The sequence below is a fragment of the Hypanus sabinus genome, chromosome 4 (assembly GCF_030144855.1).
Source record: "Hypanus sabinus isolate sHypSab1 chromosome 4, sHypSab1.hap1, whole genome shotgun sequence".
Lineage (NCBI taxonomy): Eukaryota > Metazoa > Chordata > Chondrichthyes > Myliobatiformes > Dasyatidae > Hypanus > Hypanus sabinus.
In genome coordinates, this window is record NC_082709.1 from 141,572,887 (window position 1) to 141,588,947 (window position 16,061).

The 16,061-nt window shown below is 38.0% G+C and overlaps 1 protein-coding gene across 1 annotated transcript in view; it reads left to right on the forward strand.

Annotated features, from left to right (window-relative positions):
* Positions 1-16,061, forward strand: part of epha6 (eph receptor A6) — a 670,497-nt gene that overhangs the window by 148,261 nt on the left and 506,175 nt on the right. The window lies entirely within an intron of this gene.

The following is a 16,061-nucleotide window of genomic DNA, read 5'->3' on the forward strand; positions in this document are numbered from 1 at the left end:
TCATTTTTTAACACATCTGTCATCTTAATTATTTCATCCTTCAATATGCTTAATCAGAATTGCAAGCACTAATGGATAAAAACACATAATCAAGGAAATTTATGGACTGCCAATTAAGAAGGGATTAAACACCAACAAAACTTATTTTGCATAAATGAGATCCTGCTCAGAAAATCTAAGGTGTTTTTGTTTCCCTAGTTTGCAATAGAGTGAACCACCCCTGCTGCACCTAAAAATAAACACGCTTCACTGTTCCATGTCAAAGGCCATTGTCACTTAGCTTGTTAAGATGCAATATTGTAAACTTATCCATTTATATAATGGGCAACTCCAAATACATTCTCCTGGATAGAAGCATTTAAAGGCCCAGATCTGTTACCTAAAAGATAGTAGTACTGGTTTGACATGCCAGTTGTTGTCTCTGTAGGTGTGCTGAAGTTTGGGGCTTACAGGTGAAGGAAGGTGATAATCCTCACTTTCTGGATTATTGTGTTCTCTCACCGGAGCTCCACCACTGAGTATTGTCTTCTGTAAATTTCCCAGCGCTTAGACTGCAAAATCTGCCTGCTGGACCCATGCTGAGCAAACTTGGCACAAGTTCACTGAACCTGTTCATTTGAACAGAATGAATAGGTTGCAGAGAAACGAACAAATAGAAATGATCTTTTTTTCAAATAATGATAGTGATTTAAATGTTTTAAGTGTCAATTGTTTTCTTCTGTTTTAAACGTATGCTGTATATTTTAATAGCATCGCTAATGTTAATGAATATAAAAAGATCTCACAGGAAGCCTGTGAATAGAGCTTAACCCACCGTCAAAGTGAATCTAGCGATAGGACTTGCCACCTAAATATTCAGAGAGGGGCCCCAGAAGATAATGTCCCCGAGGACCTACTCCAGCTAAGAGCAGATTTTGAGGGCAAGTGAACAGTGGGGTTCACTGGTCAGTAGAAGAGCTGGGTTATTAATATTCTAGCATGTTGCTCTTCTCTATATTCCCTGGGAGTCATCATCAATAGTTCAAAAGTTCCACTTAATGTCAGAGAAATACATGCAATACACTTCCTGAAATTCTTGTTCTTCGCAGACTTCCACGAAAACAGAAGTTCCCAGAAGAATAAGTGACAGTAAAAATGTTAGAACTCCAAAGCTCCCCTACTTCCCCCATGTATAAGCAGCCACAAAACAATGACCTTCTCTCATTCCCACCTGCGTCTGCAAAATAGCAGCAGCACCCTCCACCCAGAAAGCAAGCAATAGCAAAGCCCGCAAGAAAGACCATGATCTGCAGTACAATAAAAATTAATCATTCACCCAAAACTTCAACGTGCCATAGGTTTGATCTCTCTCTCTCTCTCACACACACACACACACACACACACACACATATAAAGCATATAAAGGGAAAAAGAGGTGTCCCCTTTCACAGTGAGAGGGGAGACATAATGGTATTATGGTGATTTACAGTGTTAAAAGTCTGTCACGTTACTTTTTTTCCGCTTTCTCTGATCGGAGAATTGGCAACAAACTCTCCTTTTCCAATGAGAGAGAGAGAGAGAGAGAGAGTGATTCACCAAGAACAGAGCCTACAATGGCTGATTTGCTGTACCCAATATTCCATTTTCTCCTGTGATACTTCAATCAGCGGCACTAGCTTAGAGTCAGCTCATCCACAGGGCCACGAAACCTCAGAACCCCGAAGATGCACTTGTCTTCTGGGCCGCGTCTGGGGATTTCAAAAAGTGGCACATCATGAACCCCTGGATTCATATCTCTGCATTACCTGCATATTCTTGTGTCTATCTAAAAGCCTCTTAAAACACCTCAATATATCGGCTTCCACCACTGCCCCAGCAGCCTGTTCTAAACACCTACCATCCTATGCAAAAAGCAAAATAGCTCACACAGATCCTTTAAACTATGTTCATCTCACCATACTTTCATGTCCTCTAGTATTTGACGTTTCTAACCTGGGAAAGAAATTTTGATGTGTCTACCCTATCTATGCTGCTCATAATTTTATAATGTTATTAATACCATCGTTGTCATTGTAGAGGACATACAATCACCAGCTTGGTGTGCAATTGAATGATATATTCTGTATTTGTGCTGAAAAATAATGAAGATAATAAGTCTTGTGGATTAAAGTGATTTTGCCCTCTGTATAATATTATAATAATTAAAGTATTTTTTCCTGGTTTCATGTCAAGTTGCCATAGTCACAGTTTATTGATGTCACTATTGTTTGTCATTATGGATGCCCTACAGAAAGCACTAACTTGCAGACAGGGTCAAAAGCAAATCGACACAACGGATCCACTGAATCCCTATGTGCAGGTTTCATCAAGGTCTCTGGTGAATGTCATTCTTTTCCCACCAAAAATAAACTCTGGGCCTATATGTTAATGTTCCTTGGGCTGCCTAATTGAAGCTTCTAATTGTCTGTGATTGATGAATTGTTAGTATTAAATGCGTTGCTGAACTGTAAAATATTTTTGCTGTGGGAAGATTTTCACAAATTGATCTATTATAAACGATATTTAATATAACAAAATAAATGGGTTTTTTTCAAGAACCACTAGCTTTATAATATTAGCAGCTGGAAGGTGTCCCAGCCCACCTTATATCTTGGCCAAGCTGCCTTAGCCATCAATTCAGATGCACCCAAACCTTTCCTGCTGTTATATAGAAGTGCAGATTGATGTAAAGCTCTGGACATAATCAGCAAGATCTTCTTTCCTTAGTCATTCTGGAGGTTGACTAATATTGGCCTTTCACATTGCTGGGCACAATATAAGTTTCTCCAGCTAAATGCTAGTTGCCAACAACATGTTAATGTGTTTATAATTATCTTTATTTATAATAGGCATATTTTTCAAGACTTCTAAGACCTGTATTAGAAGGACAGAAGTAGGAAAGTTTGCTGATGATTGCATAAAGTTGAATTTCATTGGCAGCACCACCACAGATGAAGCAAAATCTAGACAACAATCAGCCACGGGCTGGCATTAATCACGAGAACTGCCAGGCAATGTCCATCTCCAATGAAAGAGCTTCTAATCAACTCTGCTTGACTTTCAGTATTATTACCTTGTGGCGACCCATTTCCTGGCACATCCGAACCGACTCACAATTAGATAGCCTACGGGGGTTTGCGAGCACAGAGCTTTGGAGCCTCTGCGCCATGGGGGGCAGGTTGAGGGAGGCTTAAAAGTGAGGCTGAAGATTTCGAATAAAGTTTTTTTCCTTCGACTGCAGTTACCGACTCCGTGTCATAATTTTAGCGCTGCGTGTAGCACACCGCTACAACCTCATCAATAAGGCCCCAGTCATGAACATCCTTGGGGATCTCCTTGCCCAGAAATTAAACTGGATCAGCCACACAAAACCGTGACTACAAGAACAGATTAGAATTTGAGTATTCGGCAGTGAGTCACATGGTGTGACTTGCCACTCATCAGCTCACGCCTGATTGTTCTCCAGATTTTGTCTTTCCTGCCGAGGTGCTGCTAATGTGATTGAGCTTCATGCAATCATCAGCAGACTTCCCCACTTATGATCTCCTAATGCATGGAAGGTCATTGTTAAAGACTTAAAATATATGCTTATAATAAACAAAGATGATTACAAATTCATAATCAATCAGGTGTTGAAGCCTGACACCTCATCCTTTCCGTTATCCACATGGTATTTCAGTTTGTGTGCTGGAATTCTCACCACTACCCTGGATGAGTCCAGCTCCAGTGACTCTCAGTAATTTGGACACTATCCAGGATAACGCAGCATCTTTGACTGGCAACCTGATTCATCAAGCTCTGTGTCCACTCCCTCTAAATATTGGCTGCAGTGTGCACCACATATAAAATGCACAGCAGTCATTCACCAAGACTACACTACAATTGCCTTCCAACCCCATGACCAAGAGGAGAAAGCAGTAGGTGCAAAGGAAGCATTGTTACCTTAAAACTTCGCTGCAAGCCACCTCCCCACTCCCCACCACCACCACCACCACCAGCCACCGTCAATGATTAAATATACTATACATCCTTAGGTGTACTGTCTACAAAACCATTCAACCTTTTCTATATTTTTAATATTCCTAGCATTCAGGCAACTAAAAATTACAATGATGACAAATTCAAATAAAATAATGTTTCAAGTAATTAAAGTTGATATTAATTTTTAAATCTGCATACTTTTGTTAGTATTCTGCAGGTAACAAGGGCTTGAAATTTATCTTTGCAACTAAAGTCTTAAATAGAGCTAAGAATTGGAAATTTTAACTTTTGTCCATGTTGTGTGGATAATATCTCTCATGAGCAAAAATGTAAGCAGGAATAAGATGGGCTGAAAGGTCCATTTTTGCACCATATAGTTCTATGACTCTCTAAGTGTGAATCCAGTAGGGCTCACATCTTGTAGCATACAGTGTAGATCTGAAGAAGATCTATGGCACGCATAAGATACCCAAAATTCATCTCTAACCAATCATAGATTTGGGTAGCACAAAACCCAATATAAGGGTTGGGGATTTCAGCAAGTTCATGTTGCTACTGCAGGCACAAACAGTGGAGCACTGTGTAGGCCTCCGTTAGTCTTGATAGACCATGGATTTGCACCTTGGAAAGTTTCCAGGGCACAAGCCTGGGCAAGGTTTATTTTGGAAGACCAGCAGTTGCCCAAGCTGCAAGTCTCCCCTCTCTACACCCCCAATGTTGTCCAAGGGAAGGGCATTAGGACCCATACAGCTTGGCACCGGTGTCGTCGCAGAGCAATGTGTGGTTAAGTGCCTTGCTCAAGGACACACACGCAGCCTCAGCCAAGGCTCGAACTAGCGACCTTCAGATCATTAGACGAACGCCTTAACCACTTGGCCACGCGTAAGTGGAGCACTACTATAAAATCATCAGCAAAGATGGGCTACCAAGTTTGAAACTAATCCATTCGCACCAGATGCCAGAAGTGGCTGGCAGTTATTAGGTAACTGCTGAAAATTTTGTTACAGATTTGAATGTATACCATAAGATTTTTAGCTTGAATTCATATTATTTTGTTATTGTGTATTTTCAAGATGGATGCTTATTTGCTTCAAACATTAAAGTAAAGCTTAAAACACCAACTTAAAGAAATTCTCTGAAATAGTCAAGTGCTGCTGATCACATTTGAAAGTTTCAGTGTTTGGCTAATAGTTAGAAATAGGTTGCTGAGAAATGTCAAGTTTACTTCTTATATTCACCCTTCTATTTAAAGTTTAAAATTGATCACTTCCTTCTTAAACACTTGGAAAGGGATATTTTTAAAGTTTAATTTCAATATAAATAGTTTTAGCAAATAGTAATGGTTTAATATTTTGCAGATTATTTCAAAAGAAATCTTCTATGAGGTCATTTGTGAGGTTGAGGCTTTGGGAAATAATTTATATGAGCATATGATATTGATTTATTTTTGCAGTTTAGGTGGTGGGTAATAGACACAAAAATGCGAGAAGAATTGAGCAGGTCAGGCAACAGCTCTGGAGGATAATTAACAGACGATGTTTTGGAGCCATCAGGACTGGAAAGGAAGGGTGAAGAAGTCAGAATAAGGTGTGTGGGAGAAGAAGTACAACCTGGCAGGTACACATGAAACTGGAAGGTAGGCGGTTGGGGAGGGAAGGATGAAGTGAGAAACTGGAAGGTGATAGGTGAAAAAGGTAAAGGGCTGAAGAAGAAAAATCTGAAAGGAGAGGACAATGGACCATGGGAGAAAGGGAAGGAGAGGGGTACCTGAGAGAAGAGATGTGCAGGTGCAGAGAAGAGATTGGGTAAGAGGGGAGTCAGAATAGGAAATGGAAAAAGAAAGAAAGAGATGGGTGAGCAATTATCAGAATTTAGAGAAACTGATGTTTATTATGTCAGGTTTGAGGCTACCCAGATGGAATATGAGGTATTTCTCCTCCAAACTGACCATGGCCTCATCATGGCAGTAGATGAAGCCATGGACCGATGTGTCAGAATGGGAATGGGAAGTAGAATAAAAATTGGTGGGAAATCCTGTCTATTGTTGTGGACGGAACAAAGGGGGAAGATGTGTTAGTGTTGAGTGTCAGAGTCAGGTGGGTAGAACTATTGTCCTCTTGGCATTTGAGAATAATAGTGTATGGAGTGTGTGATTCAGTGCATTATTTATAAGAATTGTCATTCATATACTGTATGCAATGAGCATATGGAAATAATTTTCTAAATAGGTGATCAGGAAAAATTTAATGAGATAAGAGCTGAAATAACAAATTATAAAGCAGAAACAAGTCCTTCAGCCCACCAAATCTGAACCAGCCACAAAGCACCCACCCACACCAGTACCAGCTTAATCCAGTTTTGTTCTTCCTACATTGCCATCAACTCTTCTCAGATTCTACCCATTATCTACACTCTAGGCAGGTGCAGGTTAATGGAACCAATCAACCTACTAACCCAACATTTTTGAGATGTGGACGAATTTGGAGTACCAGGAGGAAATACACATAATTACAGGGAGAATGTGCAAACTCCGCATAAACGGCACTGGATGACAGATATCAAACTCTGATCACTGGGGCAGTGAGACACTAACTCTGCCAGTTACACCACAATGCTAAGCAATATCTTTTGTTTAGTTTGAAGAAGTCTGATACAGGTTGAGTACCCCTTCTCTGAAATGCTTGGGGCTGGAAGTGTTTTGAAATTTAATGAGATAGCTTGGGATCTCCATCATTTCTGACAGAATTTAAGAGCGGATTTTGTCCTGCACTTGTTCATCATTGTGGACTTCAGGACGGTGCAGATGAACCATTCCCCTCTGCAAATATGTGGCTCCTCTGTAAGTGCACCAAGTTCCTGGGAACTCACATCACAGATTACCTCACCTGGTTCCTTAATATCACCTCCCTGAACAAGAAGACACAGGAGCATCTCCACTTCCTAAGGAGATTGAGGAAAACAAGGCTCCCCTCCCCCATCTTTGAGACACCATTGAGAGTGTCCTGACAAGTTGCATCTCCATCTGGTATGGGAGCAGCTGAGCATCGGACCAGGAATTCCTACAAAGGACCATGAGATCAGCTGAGAGGATCATAGTGTCTCCCTACCATCCATCAGGGATATTTATAAGGAGCGCAATATATGAAGGGAACTTAATATTAATTAAGGATCCCACACATCCATCCATCATCCTCTGACATTCAACCATCAGGCAGGAGACTCCGGTTCATAAAAGCAAGACCGGTCAGGACGGGAAACAGCTTCTTCCCTCAAGCCATTAGGCTTCGGAACTCCTTGCTGCATGGCATTCAAAGTGTCACTGGTTAATCTGTTCTTTCTGTACCTTAGAATATTTAATTTATGCACTTTAGTTCTTTTGTTTATGTGCAATGCACGTGTAGATTTCATCTTTACTTTCGTAAGTTACTGTGTTCACACCCTTGTTCAGTGAAACATTGTCTTGTTTGATGGTGCACGTACAGGTATATAGTTAAATGACAATAAACTTGACTTGATATTTACTTAACAGTAAAAATTCTAAAATACCTTTAGTATATTGAAAATGTAATGTGCGCAGGGTCACAAAAGTGGCACAGCAGCATTGGTAGAATACCTGAATCAACTGTTGAACAGCAACAACAACAGCAGGCTCTCAGTCTCCACCTGCAATGCCCTGTTTTGATTAAAAGGTTACAGTACACTGTATTTGTATGTTATTCTTTTTTAGGTTTTATGTAAGGTATGAAAAAGCAATCAGCATTGCAGACTTGCTCTGGTGCTAGATGTTCCTGATCAGCTCATGCTTCAAAAATTTAATGCAATGCCTTTTCTTAAATTTCTGCAACCAGCCTGCTGAATATTCACAATTATCTTCAATTTTCAGTTAATTGTGACAGATCTTTGCTTGTTTCGTGATCAGCACACTGTTAAGCAGCATATGTTCACTTCGACACTGTCGAAACATGATCAAGATTTACATTTTTCACTTTATGCAGTGTTTTTCTATTTTTTGTTAACTTCTGTTCATCACACATGTGAAGTCACTTCTCAGAGCTCTCTGTCGTCTGTAGAGAACCGTGCATTATCTGGGATCCTTTCCAGCATCCCGTGGAATTTTCCATTTGTGATGTCATATTGGCCCGCTAAAAAAATAATATTTTGGAGGATTTTAGATCTTGGAAGTTCGGATAAGGGGTACTCAACCTGTACTGTTTTTGAATGGAATTTTTTTGCCCAATGTCAGAAACTAGTAATTTACAGTGCTTATAAAAAGTATTCACCCCACCCCCCCCCCCCGGAAGTTTTCATGTTTTATTGTTTTACAATATTGAATCTCTATGGATTTAATTTGTTTTTTTTTGACACTGATCAACAGAAAAAAAGTCTCTTTCATGTAAAAGTAAAAGCAGATCTCTACAAAGTGATCTAAATTATTAAACAAACATAAAACACAAAATAATTGATTGCATAAGTATTCTCCCCCTTTAATATGACACACCAAATCTTCACAGGTGCAGCCAATTGGTTTTATAAGTCACATAATTGGTTAAATGGAGATCACTGTAGTCAACGTATTTCGACTATATCTGGAAGGTCCAACAGCTGGTGAGTCAGTGTCCTGGCAAAAACTACACCATGAAAACAAAAGAACACTCCAAGCAACTCTGCGAAAACGTTATTGAAAAGCACAAGTTAGGAGATGGATAAAAGAAAATTCCGAAGTAACTGCATATCCCTTGGAGTGCAGTTTAGTAAATCATCAAGAAAAAGAAAGAATACAACACAGCTGTAAGTTTGCCTAGAGCAAGCTGTCCTCAAAAACTGAGTGACCGTGCAAGAAAGGGACCAGTGAGGGAGGCCACCAAGAGACCTATGACAACTCTGGAGTTACAAGCTTCAGTGGCTGAGAAAGGAGAGACAGCACAAACAACAACTGTTGCCCGAGTGCTTTCTCCAGTCTTAGCTTTATGGCAGAGTAATAAAGAGAAAGCCAATGTTGGGAAAAAACCCTCCATGAAATCTTGGCTAGAGTTTGCCAGAAGGCATGTAGGAGTCTCTGAAGTCAGCTGGAAGAAGGTTCTCTGGTCTGATGAAGCTAACATTGACCTTTCTGGCCATCAGACTAAACGCTATGTTTGCCATAACCAAACACTGCACATCATCAAAAACGTTCCATCCCTACCATGAAGCATGGTGGTGGTTTCATCATGCTGTGGGGATGCTTCACTAAAGCAGGCCCTGAAAAGCTTGTGAAGGTAGAGGGTAAAATAGATTTCAGCAAGATACAGGGAAATTCTGGAGGAAAACCTGATGTACTCTGCAAGAGATCTTCAACTTGAGAGAAGATTTGTTTTCCAGCAAACACCAGAGGGCATATGTACAAAATTAAGGGAGGGAAGTTTAGGGGAGGCATCAGGGATAAGTTTTTTCCACAGAGGGTTGTGAGTGCCTGGAATGACTTGCCAGGGATGGTGGTGGAGACTAAAACATTAAGAGCCACTTGGACAGCACATGGATGAAAGAAAAATGGAGGGTTATGGGGTAGTGTGGGTTTAGTACTTTTTTTTAAAGGATTATATGGGTCAGCACAACATGGAGGGCTGAAGAGCCTGTACTGTGCTGTAGTGTTCTATGGTTCTATGGTTCTAAGACTATAAGTCCAAGTATCAAGCCAAAGCTACACAGGGATCGCTTAAAAGTTAATGTCTTGGAGTGGCCAAGTCAGAGTTCAGATCTCAATCCAATTGAGAATTTATGGCTAGGCTTGAAATTCCTATGAAATCTAACAGAGCTTTAGCAGTTTTGTAAAGAAGAATGGGGAAAAATTTCAATGTCCAGATGTGCAAAGCTGATAGAGACAGATCCACACAGAATCAAGACTGTAATTGCTACCAAAGATGCATCTACTAAATACTGACTCGGGGTGGGGGGGGGGGGAGTAATTATGCAATCAGTTATTTTGTGTTTAATAATTGTAATAAATTTAGACCACTTTGTAGAAATTTGATTTCACCTTGACACAAGAGTCTTTTCTGTTGATCAGTGTCAAAAAAGCCAAATGACTTCCATTGTGATTTAATGTTGTAAAATGATAAAACATGAAAACTTCTGTTGGGGTGGATACTTTTTATAGGCTTTGTAAATGTGTATTTGTATGTCTATTCCATTAATGCATATGTTTCTGTTAGATGAATAAAAGAACAATTAAGTCAAATGTAGCATTAAGGAAAAGCAGATAACTGGTCAGGCCATAAACATATTCTGTTTTCGACTATTTTATAATAGTCTACTTAACTTGAATTTTCATTGTGACTTAAAATGTTAAGAATTCTATTCAGGATAAAATGTAAAGGTTTTATAATTGAGAACTGACTATGAACTAGAACAGGCTTTTAACCTCAATTTTCCAAGTGATAATCATTGAATGTTGATAGGTGTTGGTCTTAAAACTTTGACCCCCCCCCCATAAATTTGATCCACAGTAAAATATCTTAAAAAGCATATCCATATTGAACCCAATGTAAGTTATAAATGGGAACAAATAAAGCATTTGTAATTTTGTTCTGAACTTGCAATGTATTGCATTTTTGGTTCAAGTTAAGCGATTTAGTAAAGCAATGACCTCAAAGCAACAGCAGATGATTATGTTAGTAGAAATATAAAAAAGATTTTAAGAACAAGATGTGAAAAATACTTAAATCTTAAAATGCATACAGTTATATGCCCAAGTCAATATGCAGTCATTTTCAATTATATTAGTCTATATATTAAAGTACAGAAAGCCATCATATGTGGTTGGTATTTTCTAAATCACCTTCTTCCTTTCGTAATGAGAGCCTTTGAAATCACATCAATCTTTTAACTGCTTGATTTGCTTTTAAAATATTGATATTTCTCCTTGTTGCTATATTGACTTCGGGCAATGCCTGTCTTTCAGAGGGTGTGGACAGGCATGAAATGACAATAGCAATACCTATTTTTAAATAAATGGAAGTATTATAGGATGGAGGTATGAAATTAAACACTATGTGGATCACATTTTGTCTATTTTCATCTGATAAATTATTGTGAACAGAACTGTACTTCAAAAGTATCAAATCTACTGCATGACAGAGTATCTCACTTTTGCATGGAATCTATAAGTGATGTTGAGGGTTGAAAATTTTCCATTTAGTGCCATTACTCTATGAAAGTGATGATGATATTTGTGCTCATGTGTAAGTTAATGCAGAAGCCATGAAGTTTATCTCAGCGATCCATTGCTATTAGTAGCTTTTTTTCCATTTTATCTCGATGTGAATTATCTAAAATTGTAGTGTAGTGCAATAGGCAAATTCATTGGCTGTTGCATGACCCATCAATGATCCTCAGGTTTTGGACCTCTTGCTTCAAGTTTCAGGTCAAAAGCTGGTCATCTGCAGCTAGTATAATATTAGTTTTTCAATTTAGCAGTGGGGCTTTGTCACTCATTTATTTTTAAGAAATCACCAGAGAACTGGAGAAAGATTGGCAATCAAGACTTTGATTAGCTGGAATTTGTATTAACTGAGAACAGAAATAGATTTACAATGTTGTCCTTAAGTAAAATGCTGACTAATTACAGCAAAAATAGTTATAACTATTATTAGTTATAACTATGCTTTTTTTGGTAATGATAATTTGTTCATTTCAATCTTACATAGCCTCGAAATATTGACATTTACTGAAAAGTGTATTTGTTTTGTTGTATATTCATCAGTATAGATTTTGTTTTATAACTGGCCTTATTGCTTGCTCTACCATTAAATGTATTGGCACATCATTCAATGCACAAGAAACATGAGCAGTTTGAAACTTTAGGATACATTTAAGAAATAGTTGAAACGTTACCCACATTTCCTCTCCAGGGTTTCAGATTTGTAATGAAGGTTTGGTTACTTTTGGAGTGAGTGAGCGGTAATATCTTTAGTTAGAGGGTTGTGCTGAATTCAATACAAAGACTGATAGATCTTTGGATACTAATGAAGCTATGGATGGATTGGGCAGTAATTACATGATTTTTCTGAATGGTCTAACATCAAGATGAGTCACTTTTGCTTTTCTTTGTGTTATTGCACCATGAAATTGCTAATTCTAAAAATAATGAAAATAACAGAGCAGTAGCAAGCAAAATACATTTCTGATATTTGTCCCTTTATAACTTTGCCAAAATTAAATTTGGCTAACATCTGTCTTTTATGTCAATATGTGGAAATAGTTTTTCTGCAATTTGTTGAAGTTGTTACCTGAAACTAGGAGCTCCAACTTCTATTGCAATTGGTTTACAAAGATACCCCTTACACAATGGTTGACGTTAAATATGAGTTTGACTTGAGGAAAAGGTCTGATTTGAGGTTTTAAATGCTAAGTTTATCTCCACAATTGACACAGTTTTAACAAGAACTGATTGCCTTAGGATTGGGTTGCTCTGGAAAAATTGCATAACATTATCTAAGTTATAAGCATAAATGTCTTGCACACGTAAAAGCATTAATTAAACCAGTCCTTTTACAGTGTACTACATTTTAATTTATTTTCTGTTTTTGAGTGCATTATTACAGTATTTGTCAACAAGTGTAATCCAGATTATGCACTAAGTGAACCTGGTAGTAGAAGTAGTTTTGGAATTTGTTGGTATTTCATAAATGAGAAGTAACTGCAATTGTATCTGATTAGGACAGAACACAGTTCAATATTTGGTTCCAATAAAATGTGCCTCATGCAATGATAGGGTTTTCGATTATGCAAATTCTGACATTTCCATGCACTTAACACTCTCCATGTAAAAAAAAGAGATATATCTTTAATATCCCTCCCCCCCCTACATTTTCTTCCCAACACCTTAAAGTTATGCCCCTTGTACTTGTCATTTCCACTCTGTTAAAAAGTCTTTGGCTATCCACTCAATCTATGCTTCTTATCATCTTGTACACCTCTATCAAGTCACCTTTCATCTTCTTTCTCACCAAAGAGAAAAGCCAGGCATCATCCCAGTAAATCTCCTCTTCACCCTCTCTAAAGCTTCCACATCCATTTTTATAATGAGGCAGCCAAAACTGAATATTGATTACTATTTTTCAGAAAAGTGGGTCTAGAAAAATTGTCATTACTGAGTGAGGTTCAAAGTGAAACCCAGTCTATTTCCCTTTCTTCCCCCAGGATACCTCTCAGTCTTGAAGCCTCAGAATCTACACTCACTTAAGATGCCAGCCTTGGTGCTTTGATTTCACCAGCAATGATGTCAATAAGTAAATTGGATCAACCCAGTGTTCTTAGTGGCAAATTTTCCTTACCTTGCTTTGATATACTTTAAGGGCTTGAAGTATTAAATTATAACATTGGGATAAAAAAATGACTGGACACCAAATTATGTATCTGGAAATGTCTGCCTGCCTGCTTACAACTGCAATATGTGACTACAGATTACTTGGTTTCTTTTCCAGGAATAGCTGAAACTTCTGGGAGAGAAAAGGAAATTTCAAAGGAGAGTAGTCTGAAAGTATACAGAATGTGGGTTTTTAGAGCTTTTTGCAAAAGAACAGAAATACAGCAGATGGCAGTTTGTTTTCTGGATAGCTTTCCAGAGAGAAGTATGGTGCTAAATGCTTTTGGAAGAAAACAAAATGGCGACAAGACAATAGTATTAATAAAATGATTGGAATGCATGAAATTAACATGCTGCAAAATAAATTATTCAAACTGTGTTTAACAAGGACGTGGATAGATTGAAAGAGGAACATAGAGATATTTTTGAAATAAACGAGCTATTGTTCCAGGAGTCAGTGAAGGATGGTTTCAATGTGTGAGAGTGAGAAAGCATTTAGACTGCAAAGTTCTAGAGCAGGTGACGTGCATGAGTAATTCAGAAAGGAAAGCAGCCAAGGTCAAAGTATGCAAAATCAAATGACAGCGGCTACAACATTCGGTTCAAGGTTCTGATGGCTGAGGATTAAAGAAATAAAACGGAAAGATTCAGGTATAAGATGAAGATGGAGAAAACATAGTTGCTGTGACAAACTAGATGTCGAGTCTCCTCAATAGCAGCTTCAATCTGGACACACCAATTCATAGACTGAAATGTCAGAGGCTGAAATAGATAGCTGTAGTTTCATTGAAATTCTTAAGCTAGAGTGTAAAATGTCAGATAATTATTCTTTTAATATATTTTTCCAAGCCCATTCTATGGATCATGTAAAATTATATGCTCTTCCACCTCGACCTCACTGACATATTACTAAATAGCATTGTTAAATTTAAGGAGAAATTTCTCCTTGGAAGATCACTTTTCTTCCAGTGGCATGGAAATCAAAACATCTATAAAATCTGAAGCAAAAATTAGTTTCATATTTCCACTATCTGCAGAAATAGAAAATCCCAGAAATGTTCAATAGTTCAGGCAAGAACCGTGGAGATAGAGACAAAGACACCCCTTTGAAAAATTGAGAAAATCGTCTTCCCGCAAATGCGGGCTAACTTGATTGTTTCCAGGATGTTCTAATTTTGTAAAATGCATGATATACCGTAAACAGTTTCCAATATTAGGTGAACAGGTTGCACTGCTCCAAAATAAATATCTGTGGCTCATTAAGTGAGCCATAAGAATTCTAAAACATTGGATTGCAATGAATATTAGAAAATCATTTGCCATTTTGGTTGAATAATCTGCTGGGACTGTGTGGTATTGATAGGGTGTAGAATCTATGCCAAAGGTAGCCTCAGATTTTTCTCTGGAGCCTGCAGATTCACTCCTTATGTCACTGATCCCTGCCATGTATTTGCCTAGATTTCGAATATCCTTTGTGTCATTTTCAGTTCAGTAAATTAAAGTCAATTGGGTTGTTTTAGTGCAGGTAAAGTAACCTTGCTAATTAAATGTGTAGCAGAGTATGTTAAAACCAGACAATAGTTTTAATTAGGTCTGTCAAAAAATCCTTGGGAATCTTTAAAAAAAAATCCCTTTTGCTTTTGCAGCTGTGGTCTGCTTTATTTGCCTGTGGCTCTAGCAGTTATGAGTGTCCAGTGTACCAAGGATTTAATTACTAGAAAGGTACTTAGTAGTATTGGCATATAAGGACAGTTCTGTCCTTATCTGTTACAGAATTTAGGGGCTTCAGGTTACACTGTATAATCTCCAGGCAAGCTAAATAAAATATTGCAAAAATGTGAAAGTAAATTCAATTAAAATATTAACAATTTGTTCTCTGGTAACACAAAAATGTGTTGAAAATGTGTTATTGTTGAGAGTAATACTGCATCATTTTTGTTGTTGAAATTAAAGTGGACTGTGTGATAACACAAACTGTGTAGCAAAATTGCTCAGTTAAGAAAAGCCAGTGTGACTGAAAGCACACACAAGATAACTATTTTTAATCTGCACAACTTCATTTCCTGCTGTGCATCTCAAAATTTCCCCAAATTTTAAATGTAAAATCGAGCCTTGCTAAATAACCTCAAATAATCGACTAACCACATGCAAGAAGGCTGTATGGTCCCAATAGTTACTGTATATATCTACAGTATCTATTCTGAAGTTCTCTGCTTTGTAAATTCATGTTCGCCTGCCAATCTATTTAAATAACTTATTATTCCCTGTAATGTCTTCCACATCACAAAGTAACTGCTTGGCCATATTTCCCATCCTCATTACCCCTTCTCACCATCCCATGTTCTCTCCGTTCCCCTTCTCTCTGCCTCTCCTCTGCTCCCAAATTGCAGTTTGACAAGGCTTATCAGATGGATCTGTTTGCCAGGCAATGACTTTCTCTGGTTCATTTAATGTGAACGGTGTGCACATATTACAGTATTGAATGTAAGAAAGGTATTTATCGTTAGGTAGTTAGCAGTGACTTTGAATTTACTCTGGTGTCCAAGTTGTCATTCATAAAGGTTGATTATGCAGGATCGTTGTTTTCAAATCAAAGTCAAATACATTCCACTTATTGGTGTTACTTTGGTCCCAGACTGGGATTTGTTAGTTCTCCACTCTTATGGAGTTATTAGTTCCTTTCCATCAAAGCAGTTAAGAGACTGTAGTTCTATGTTAT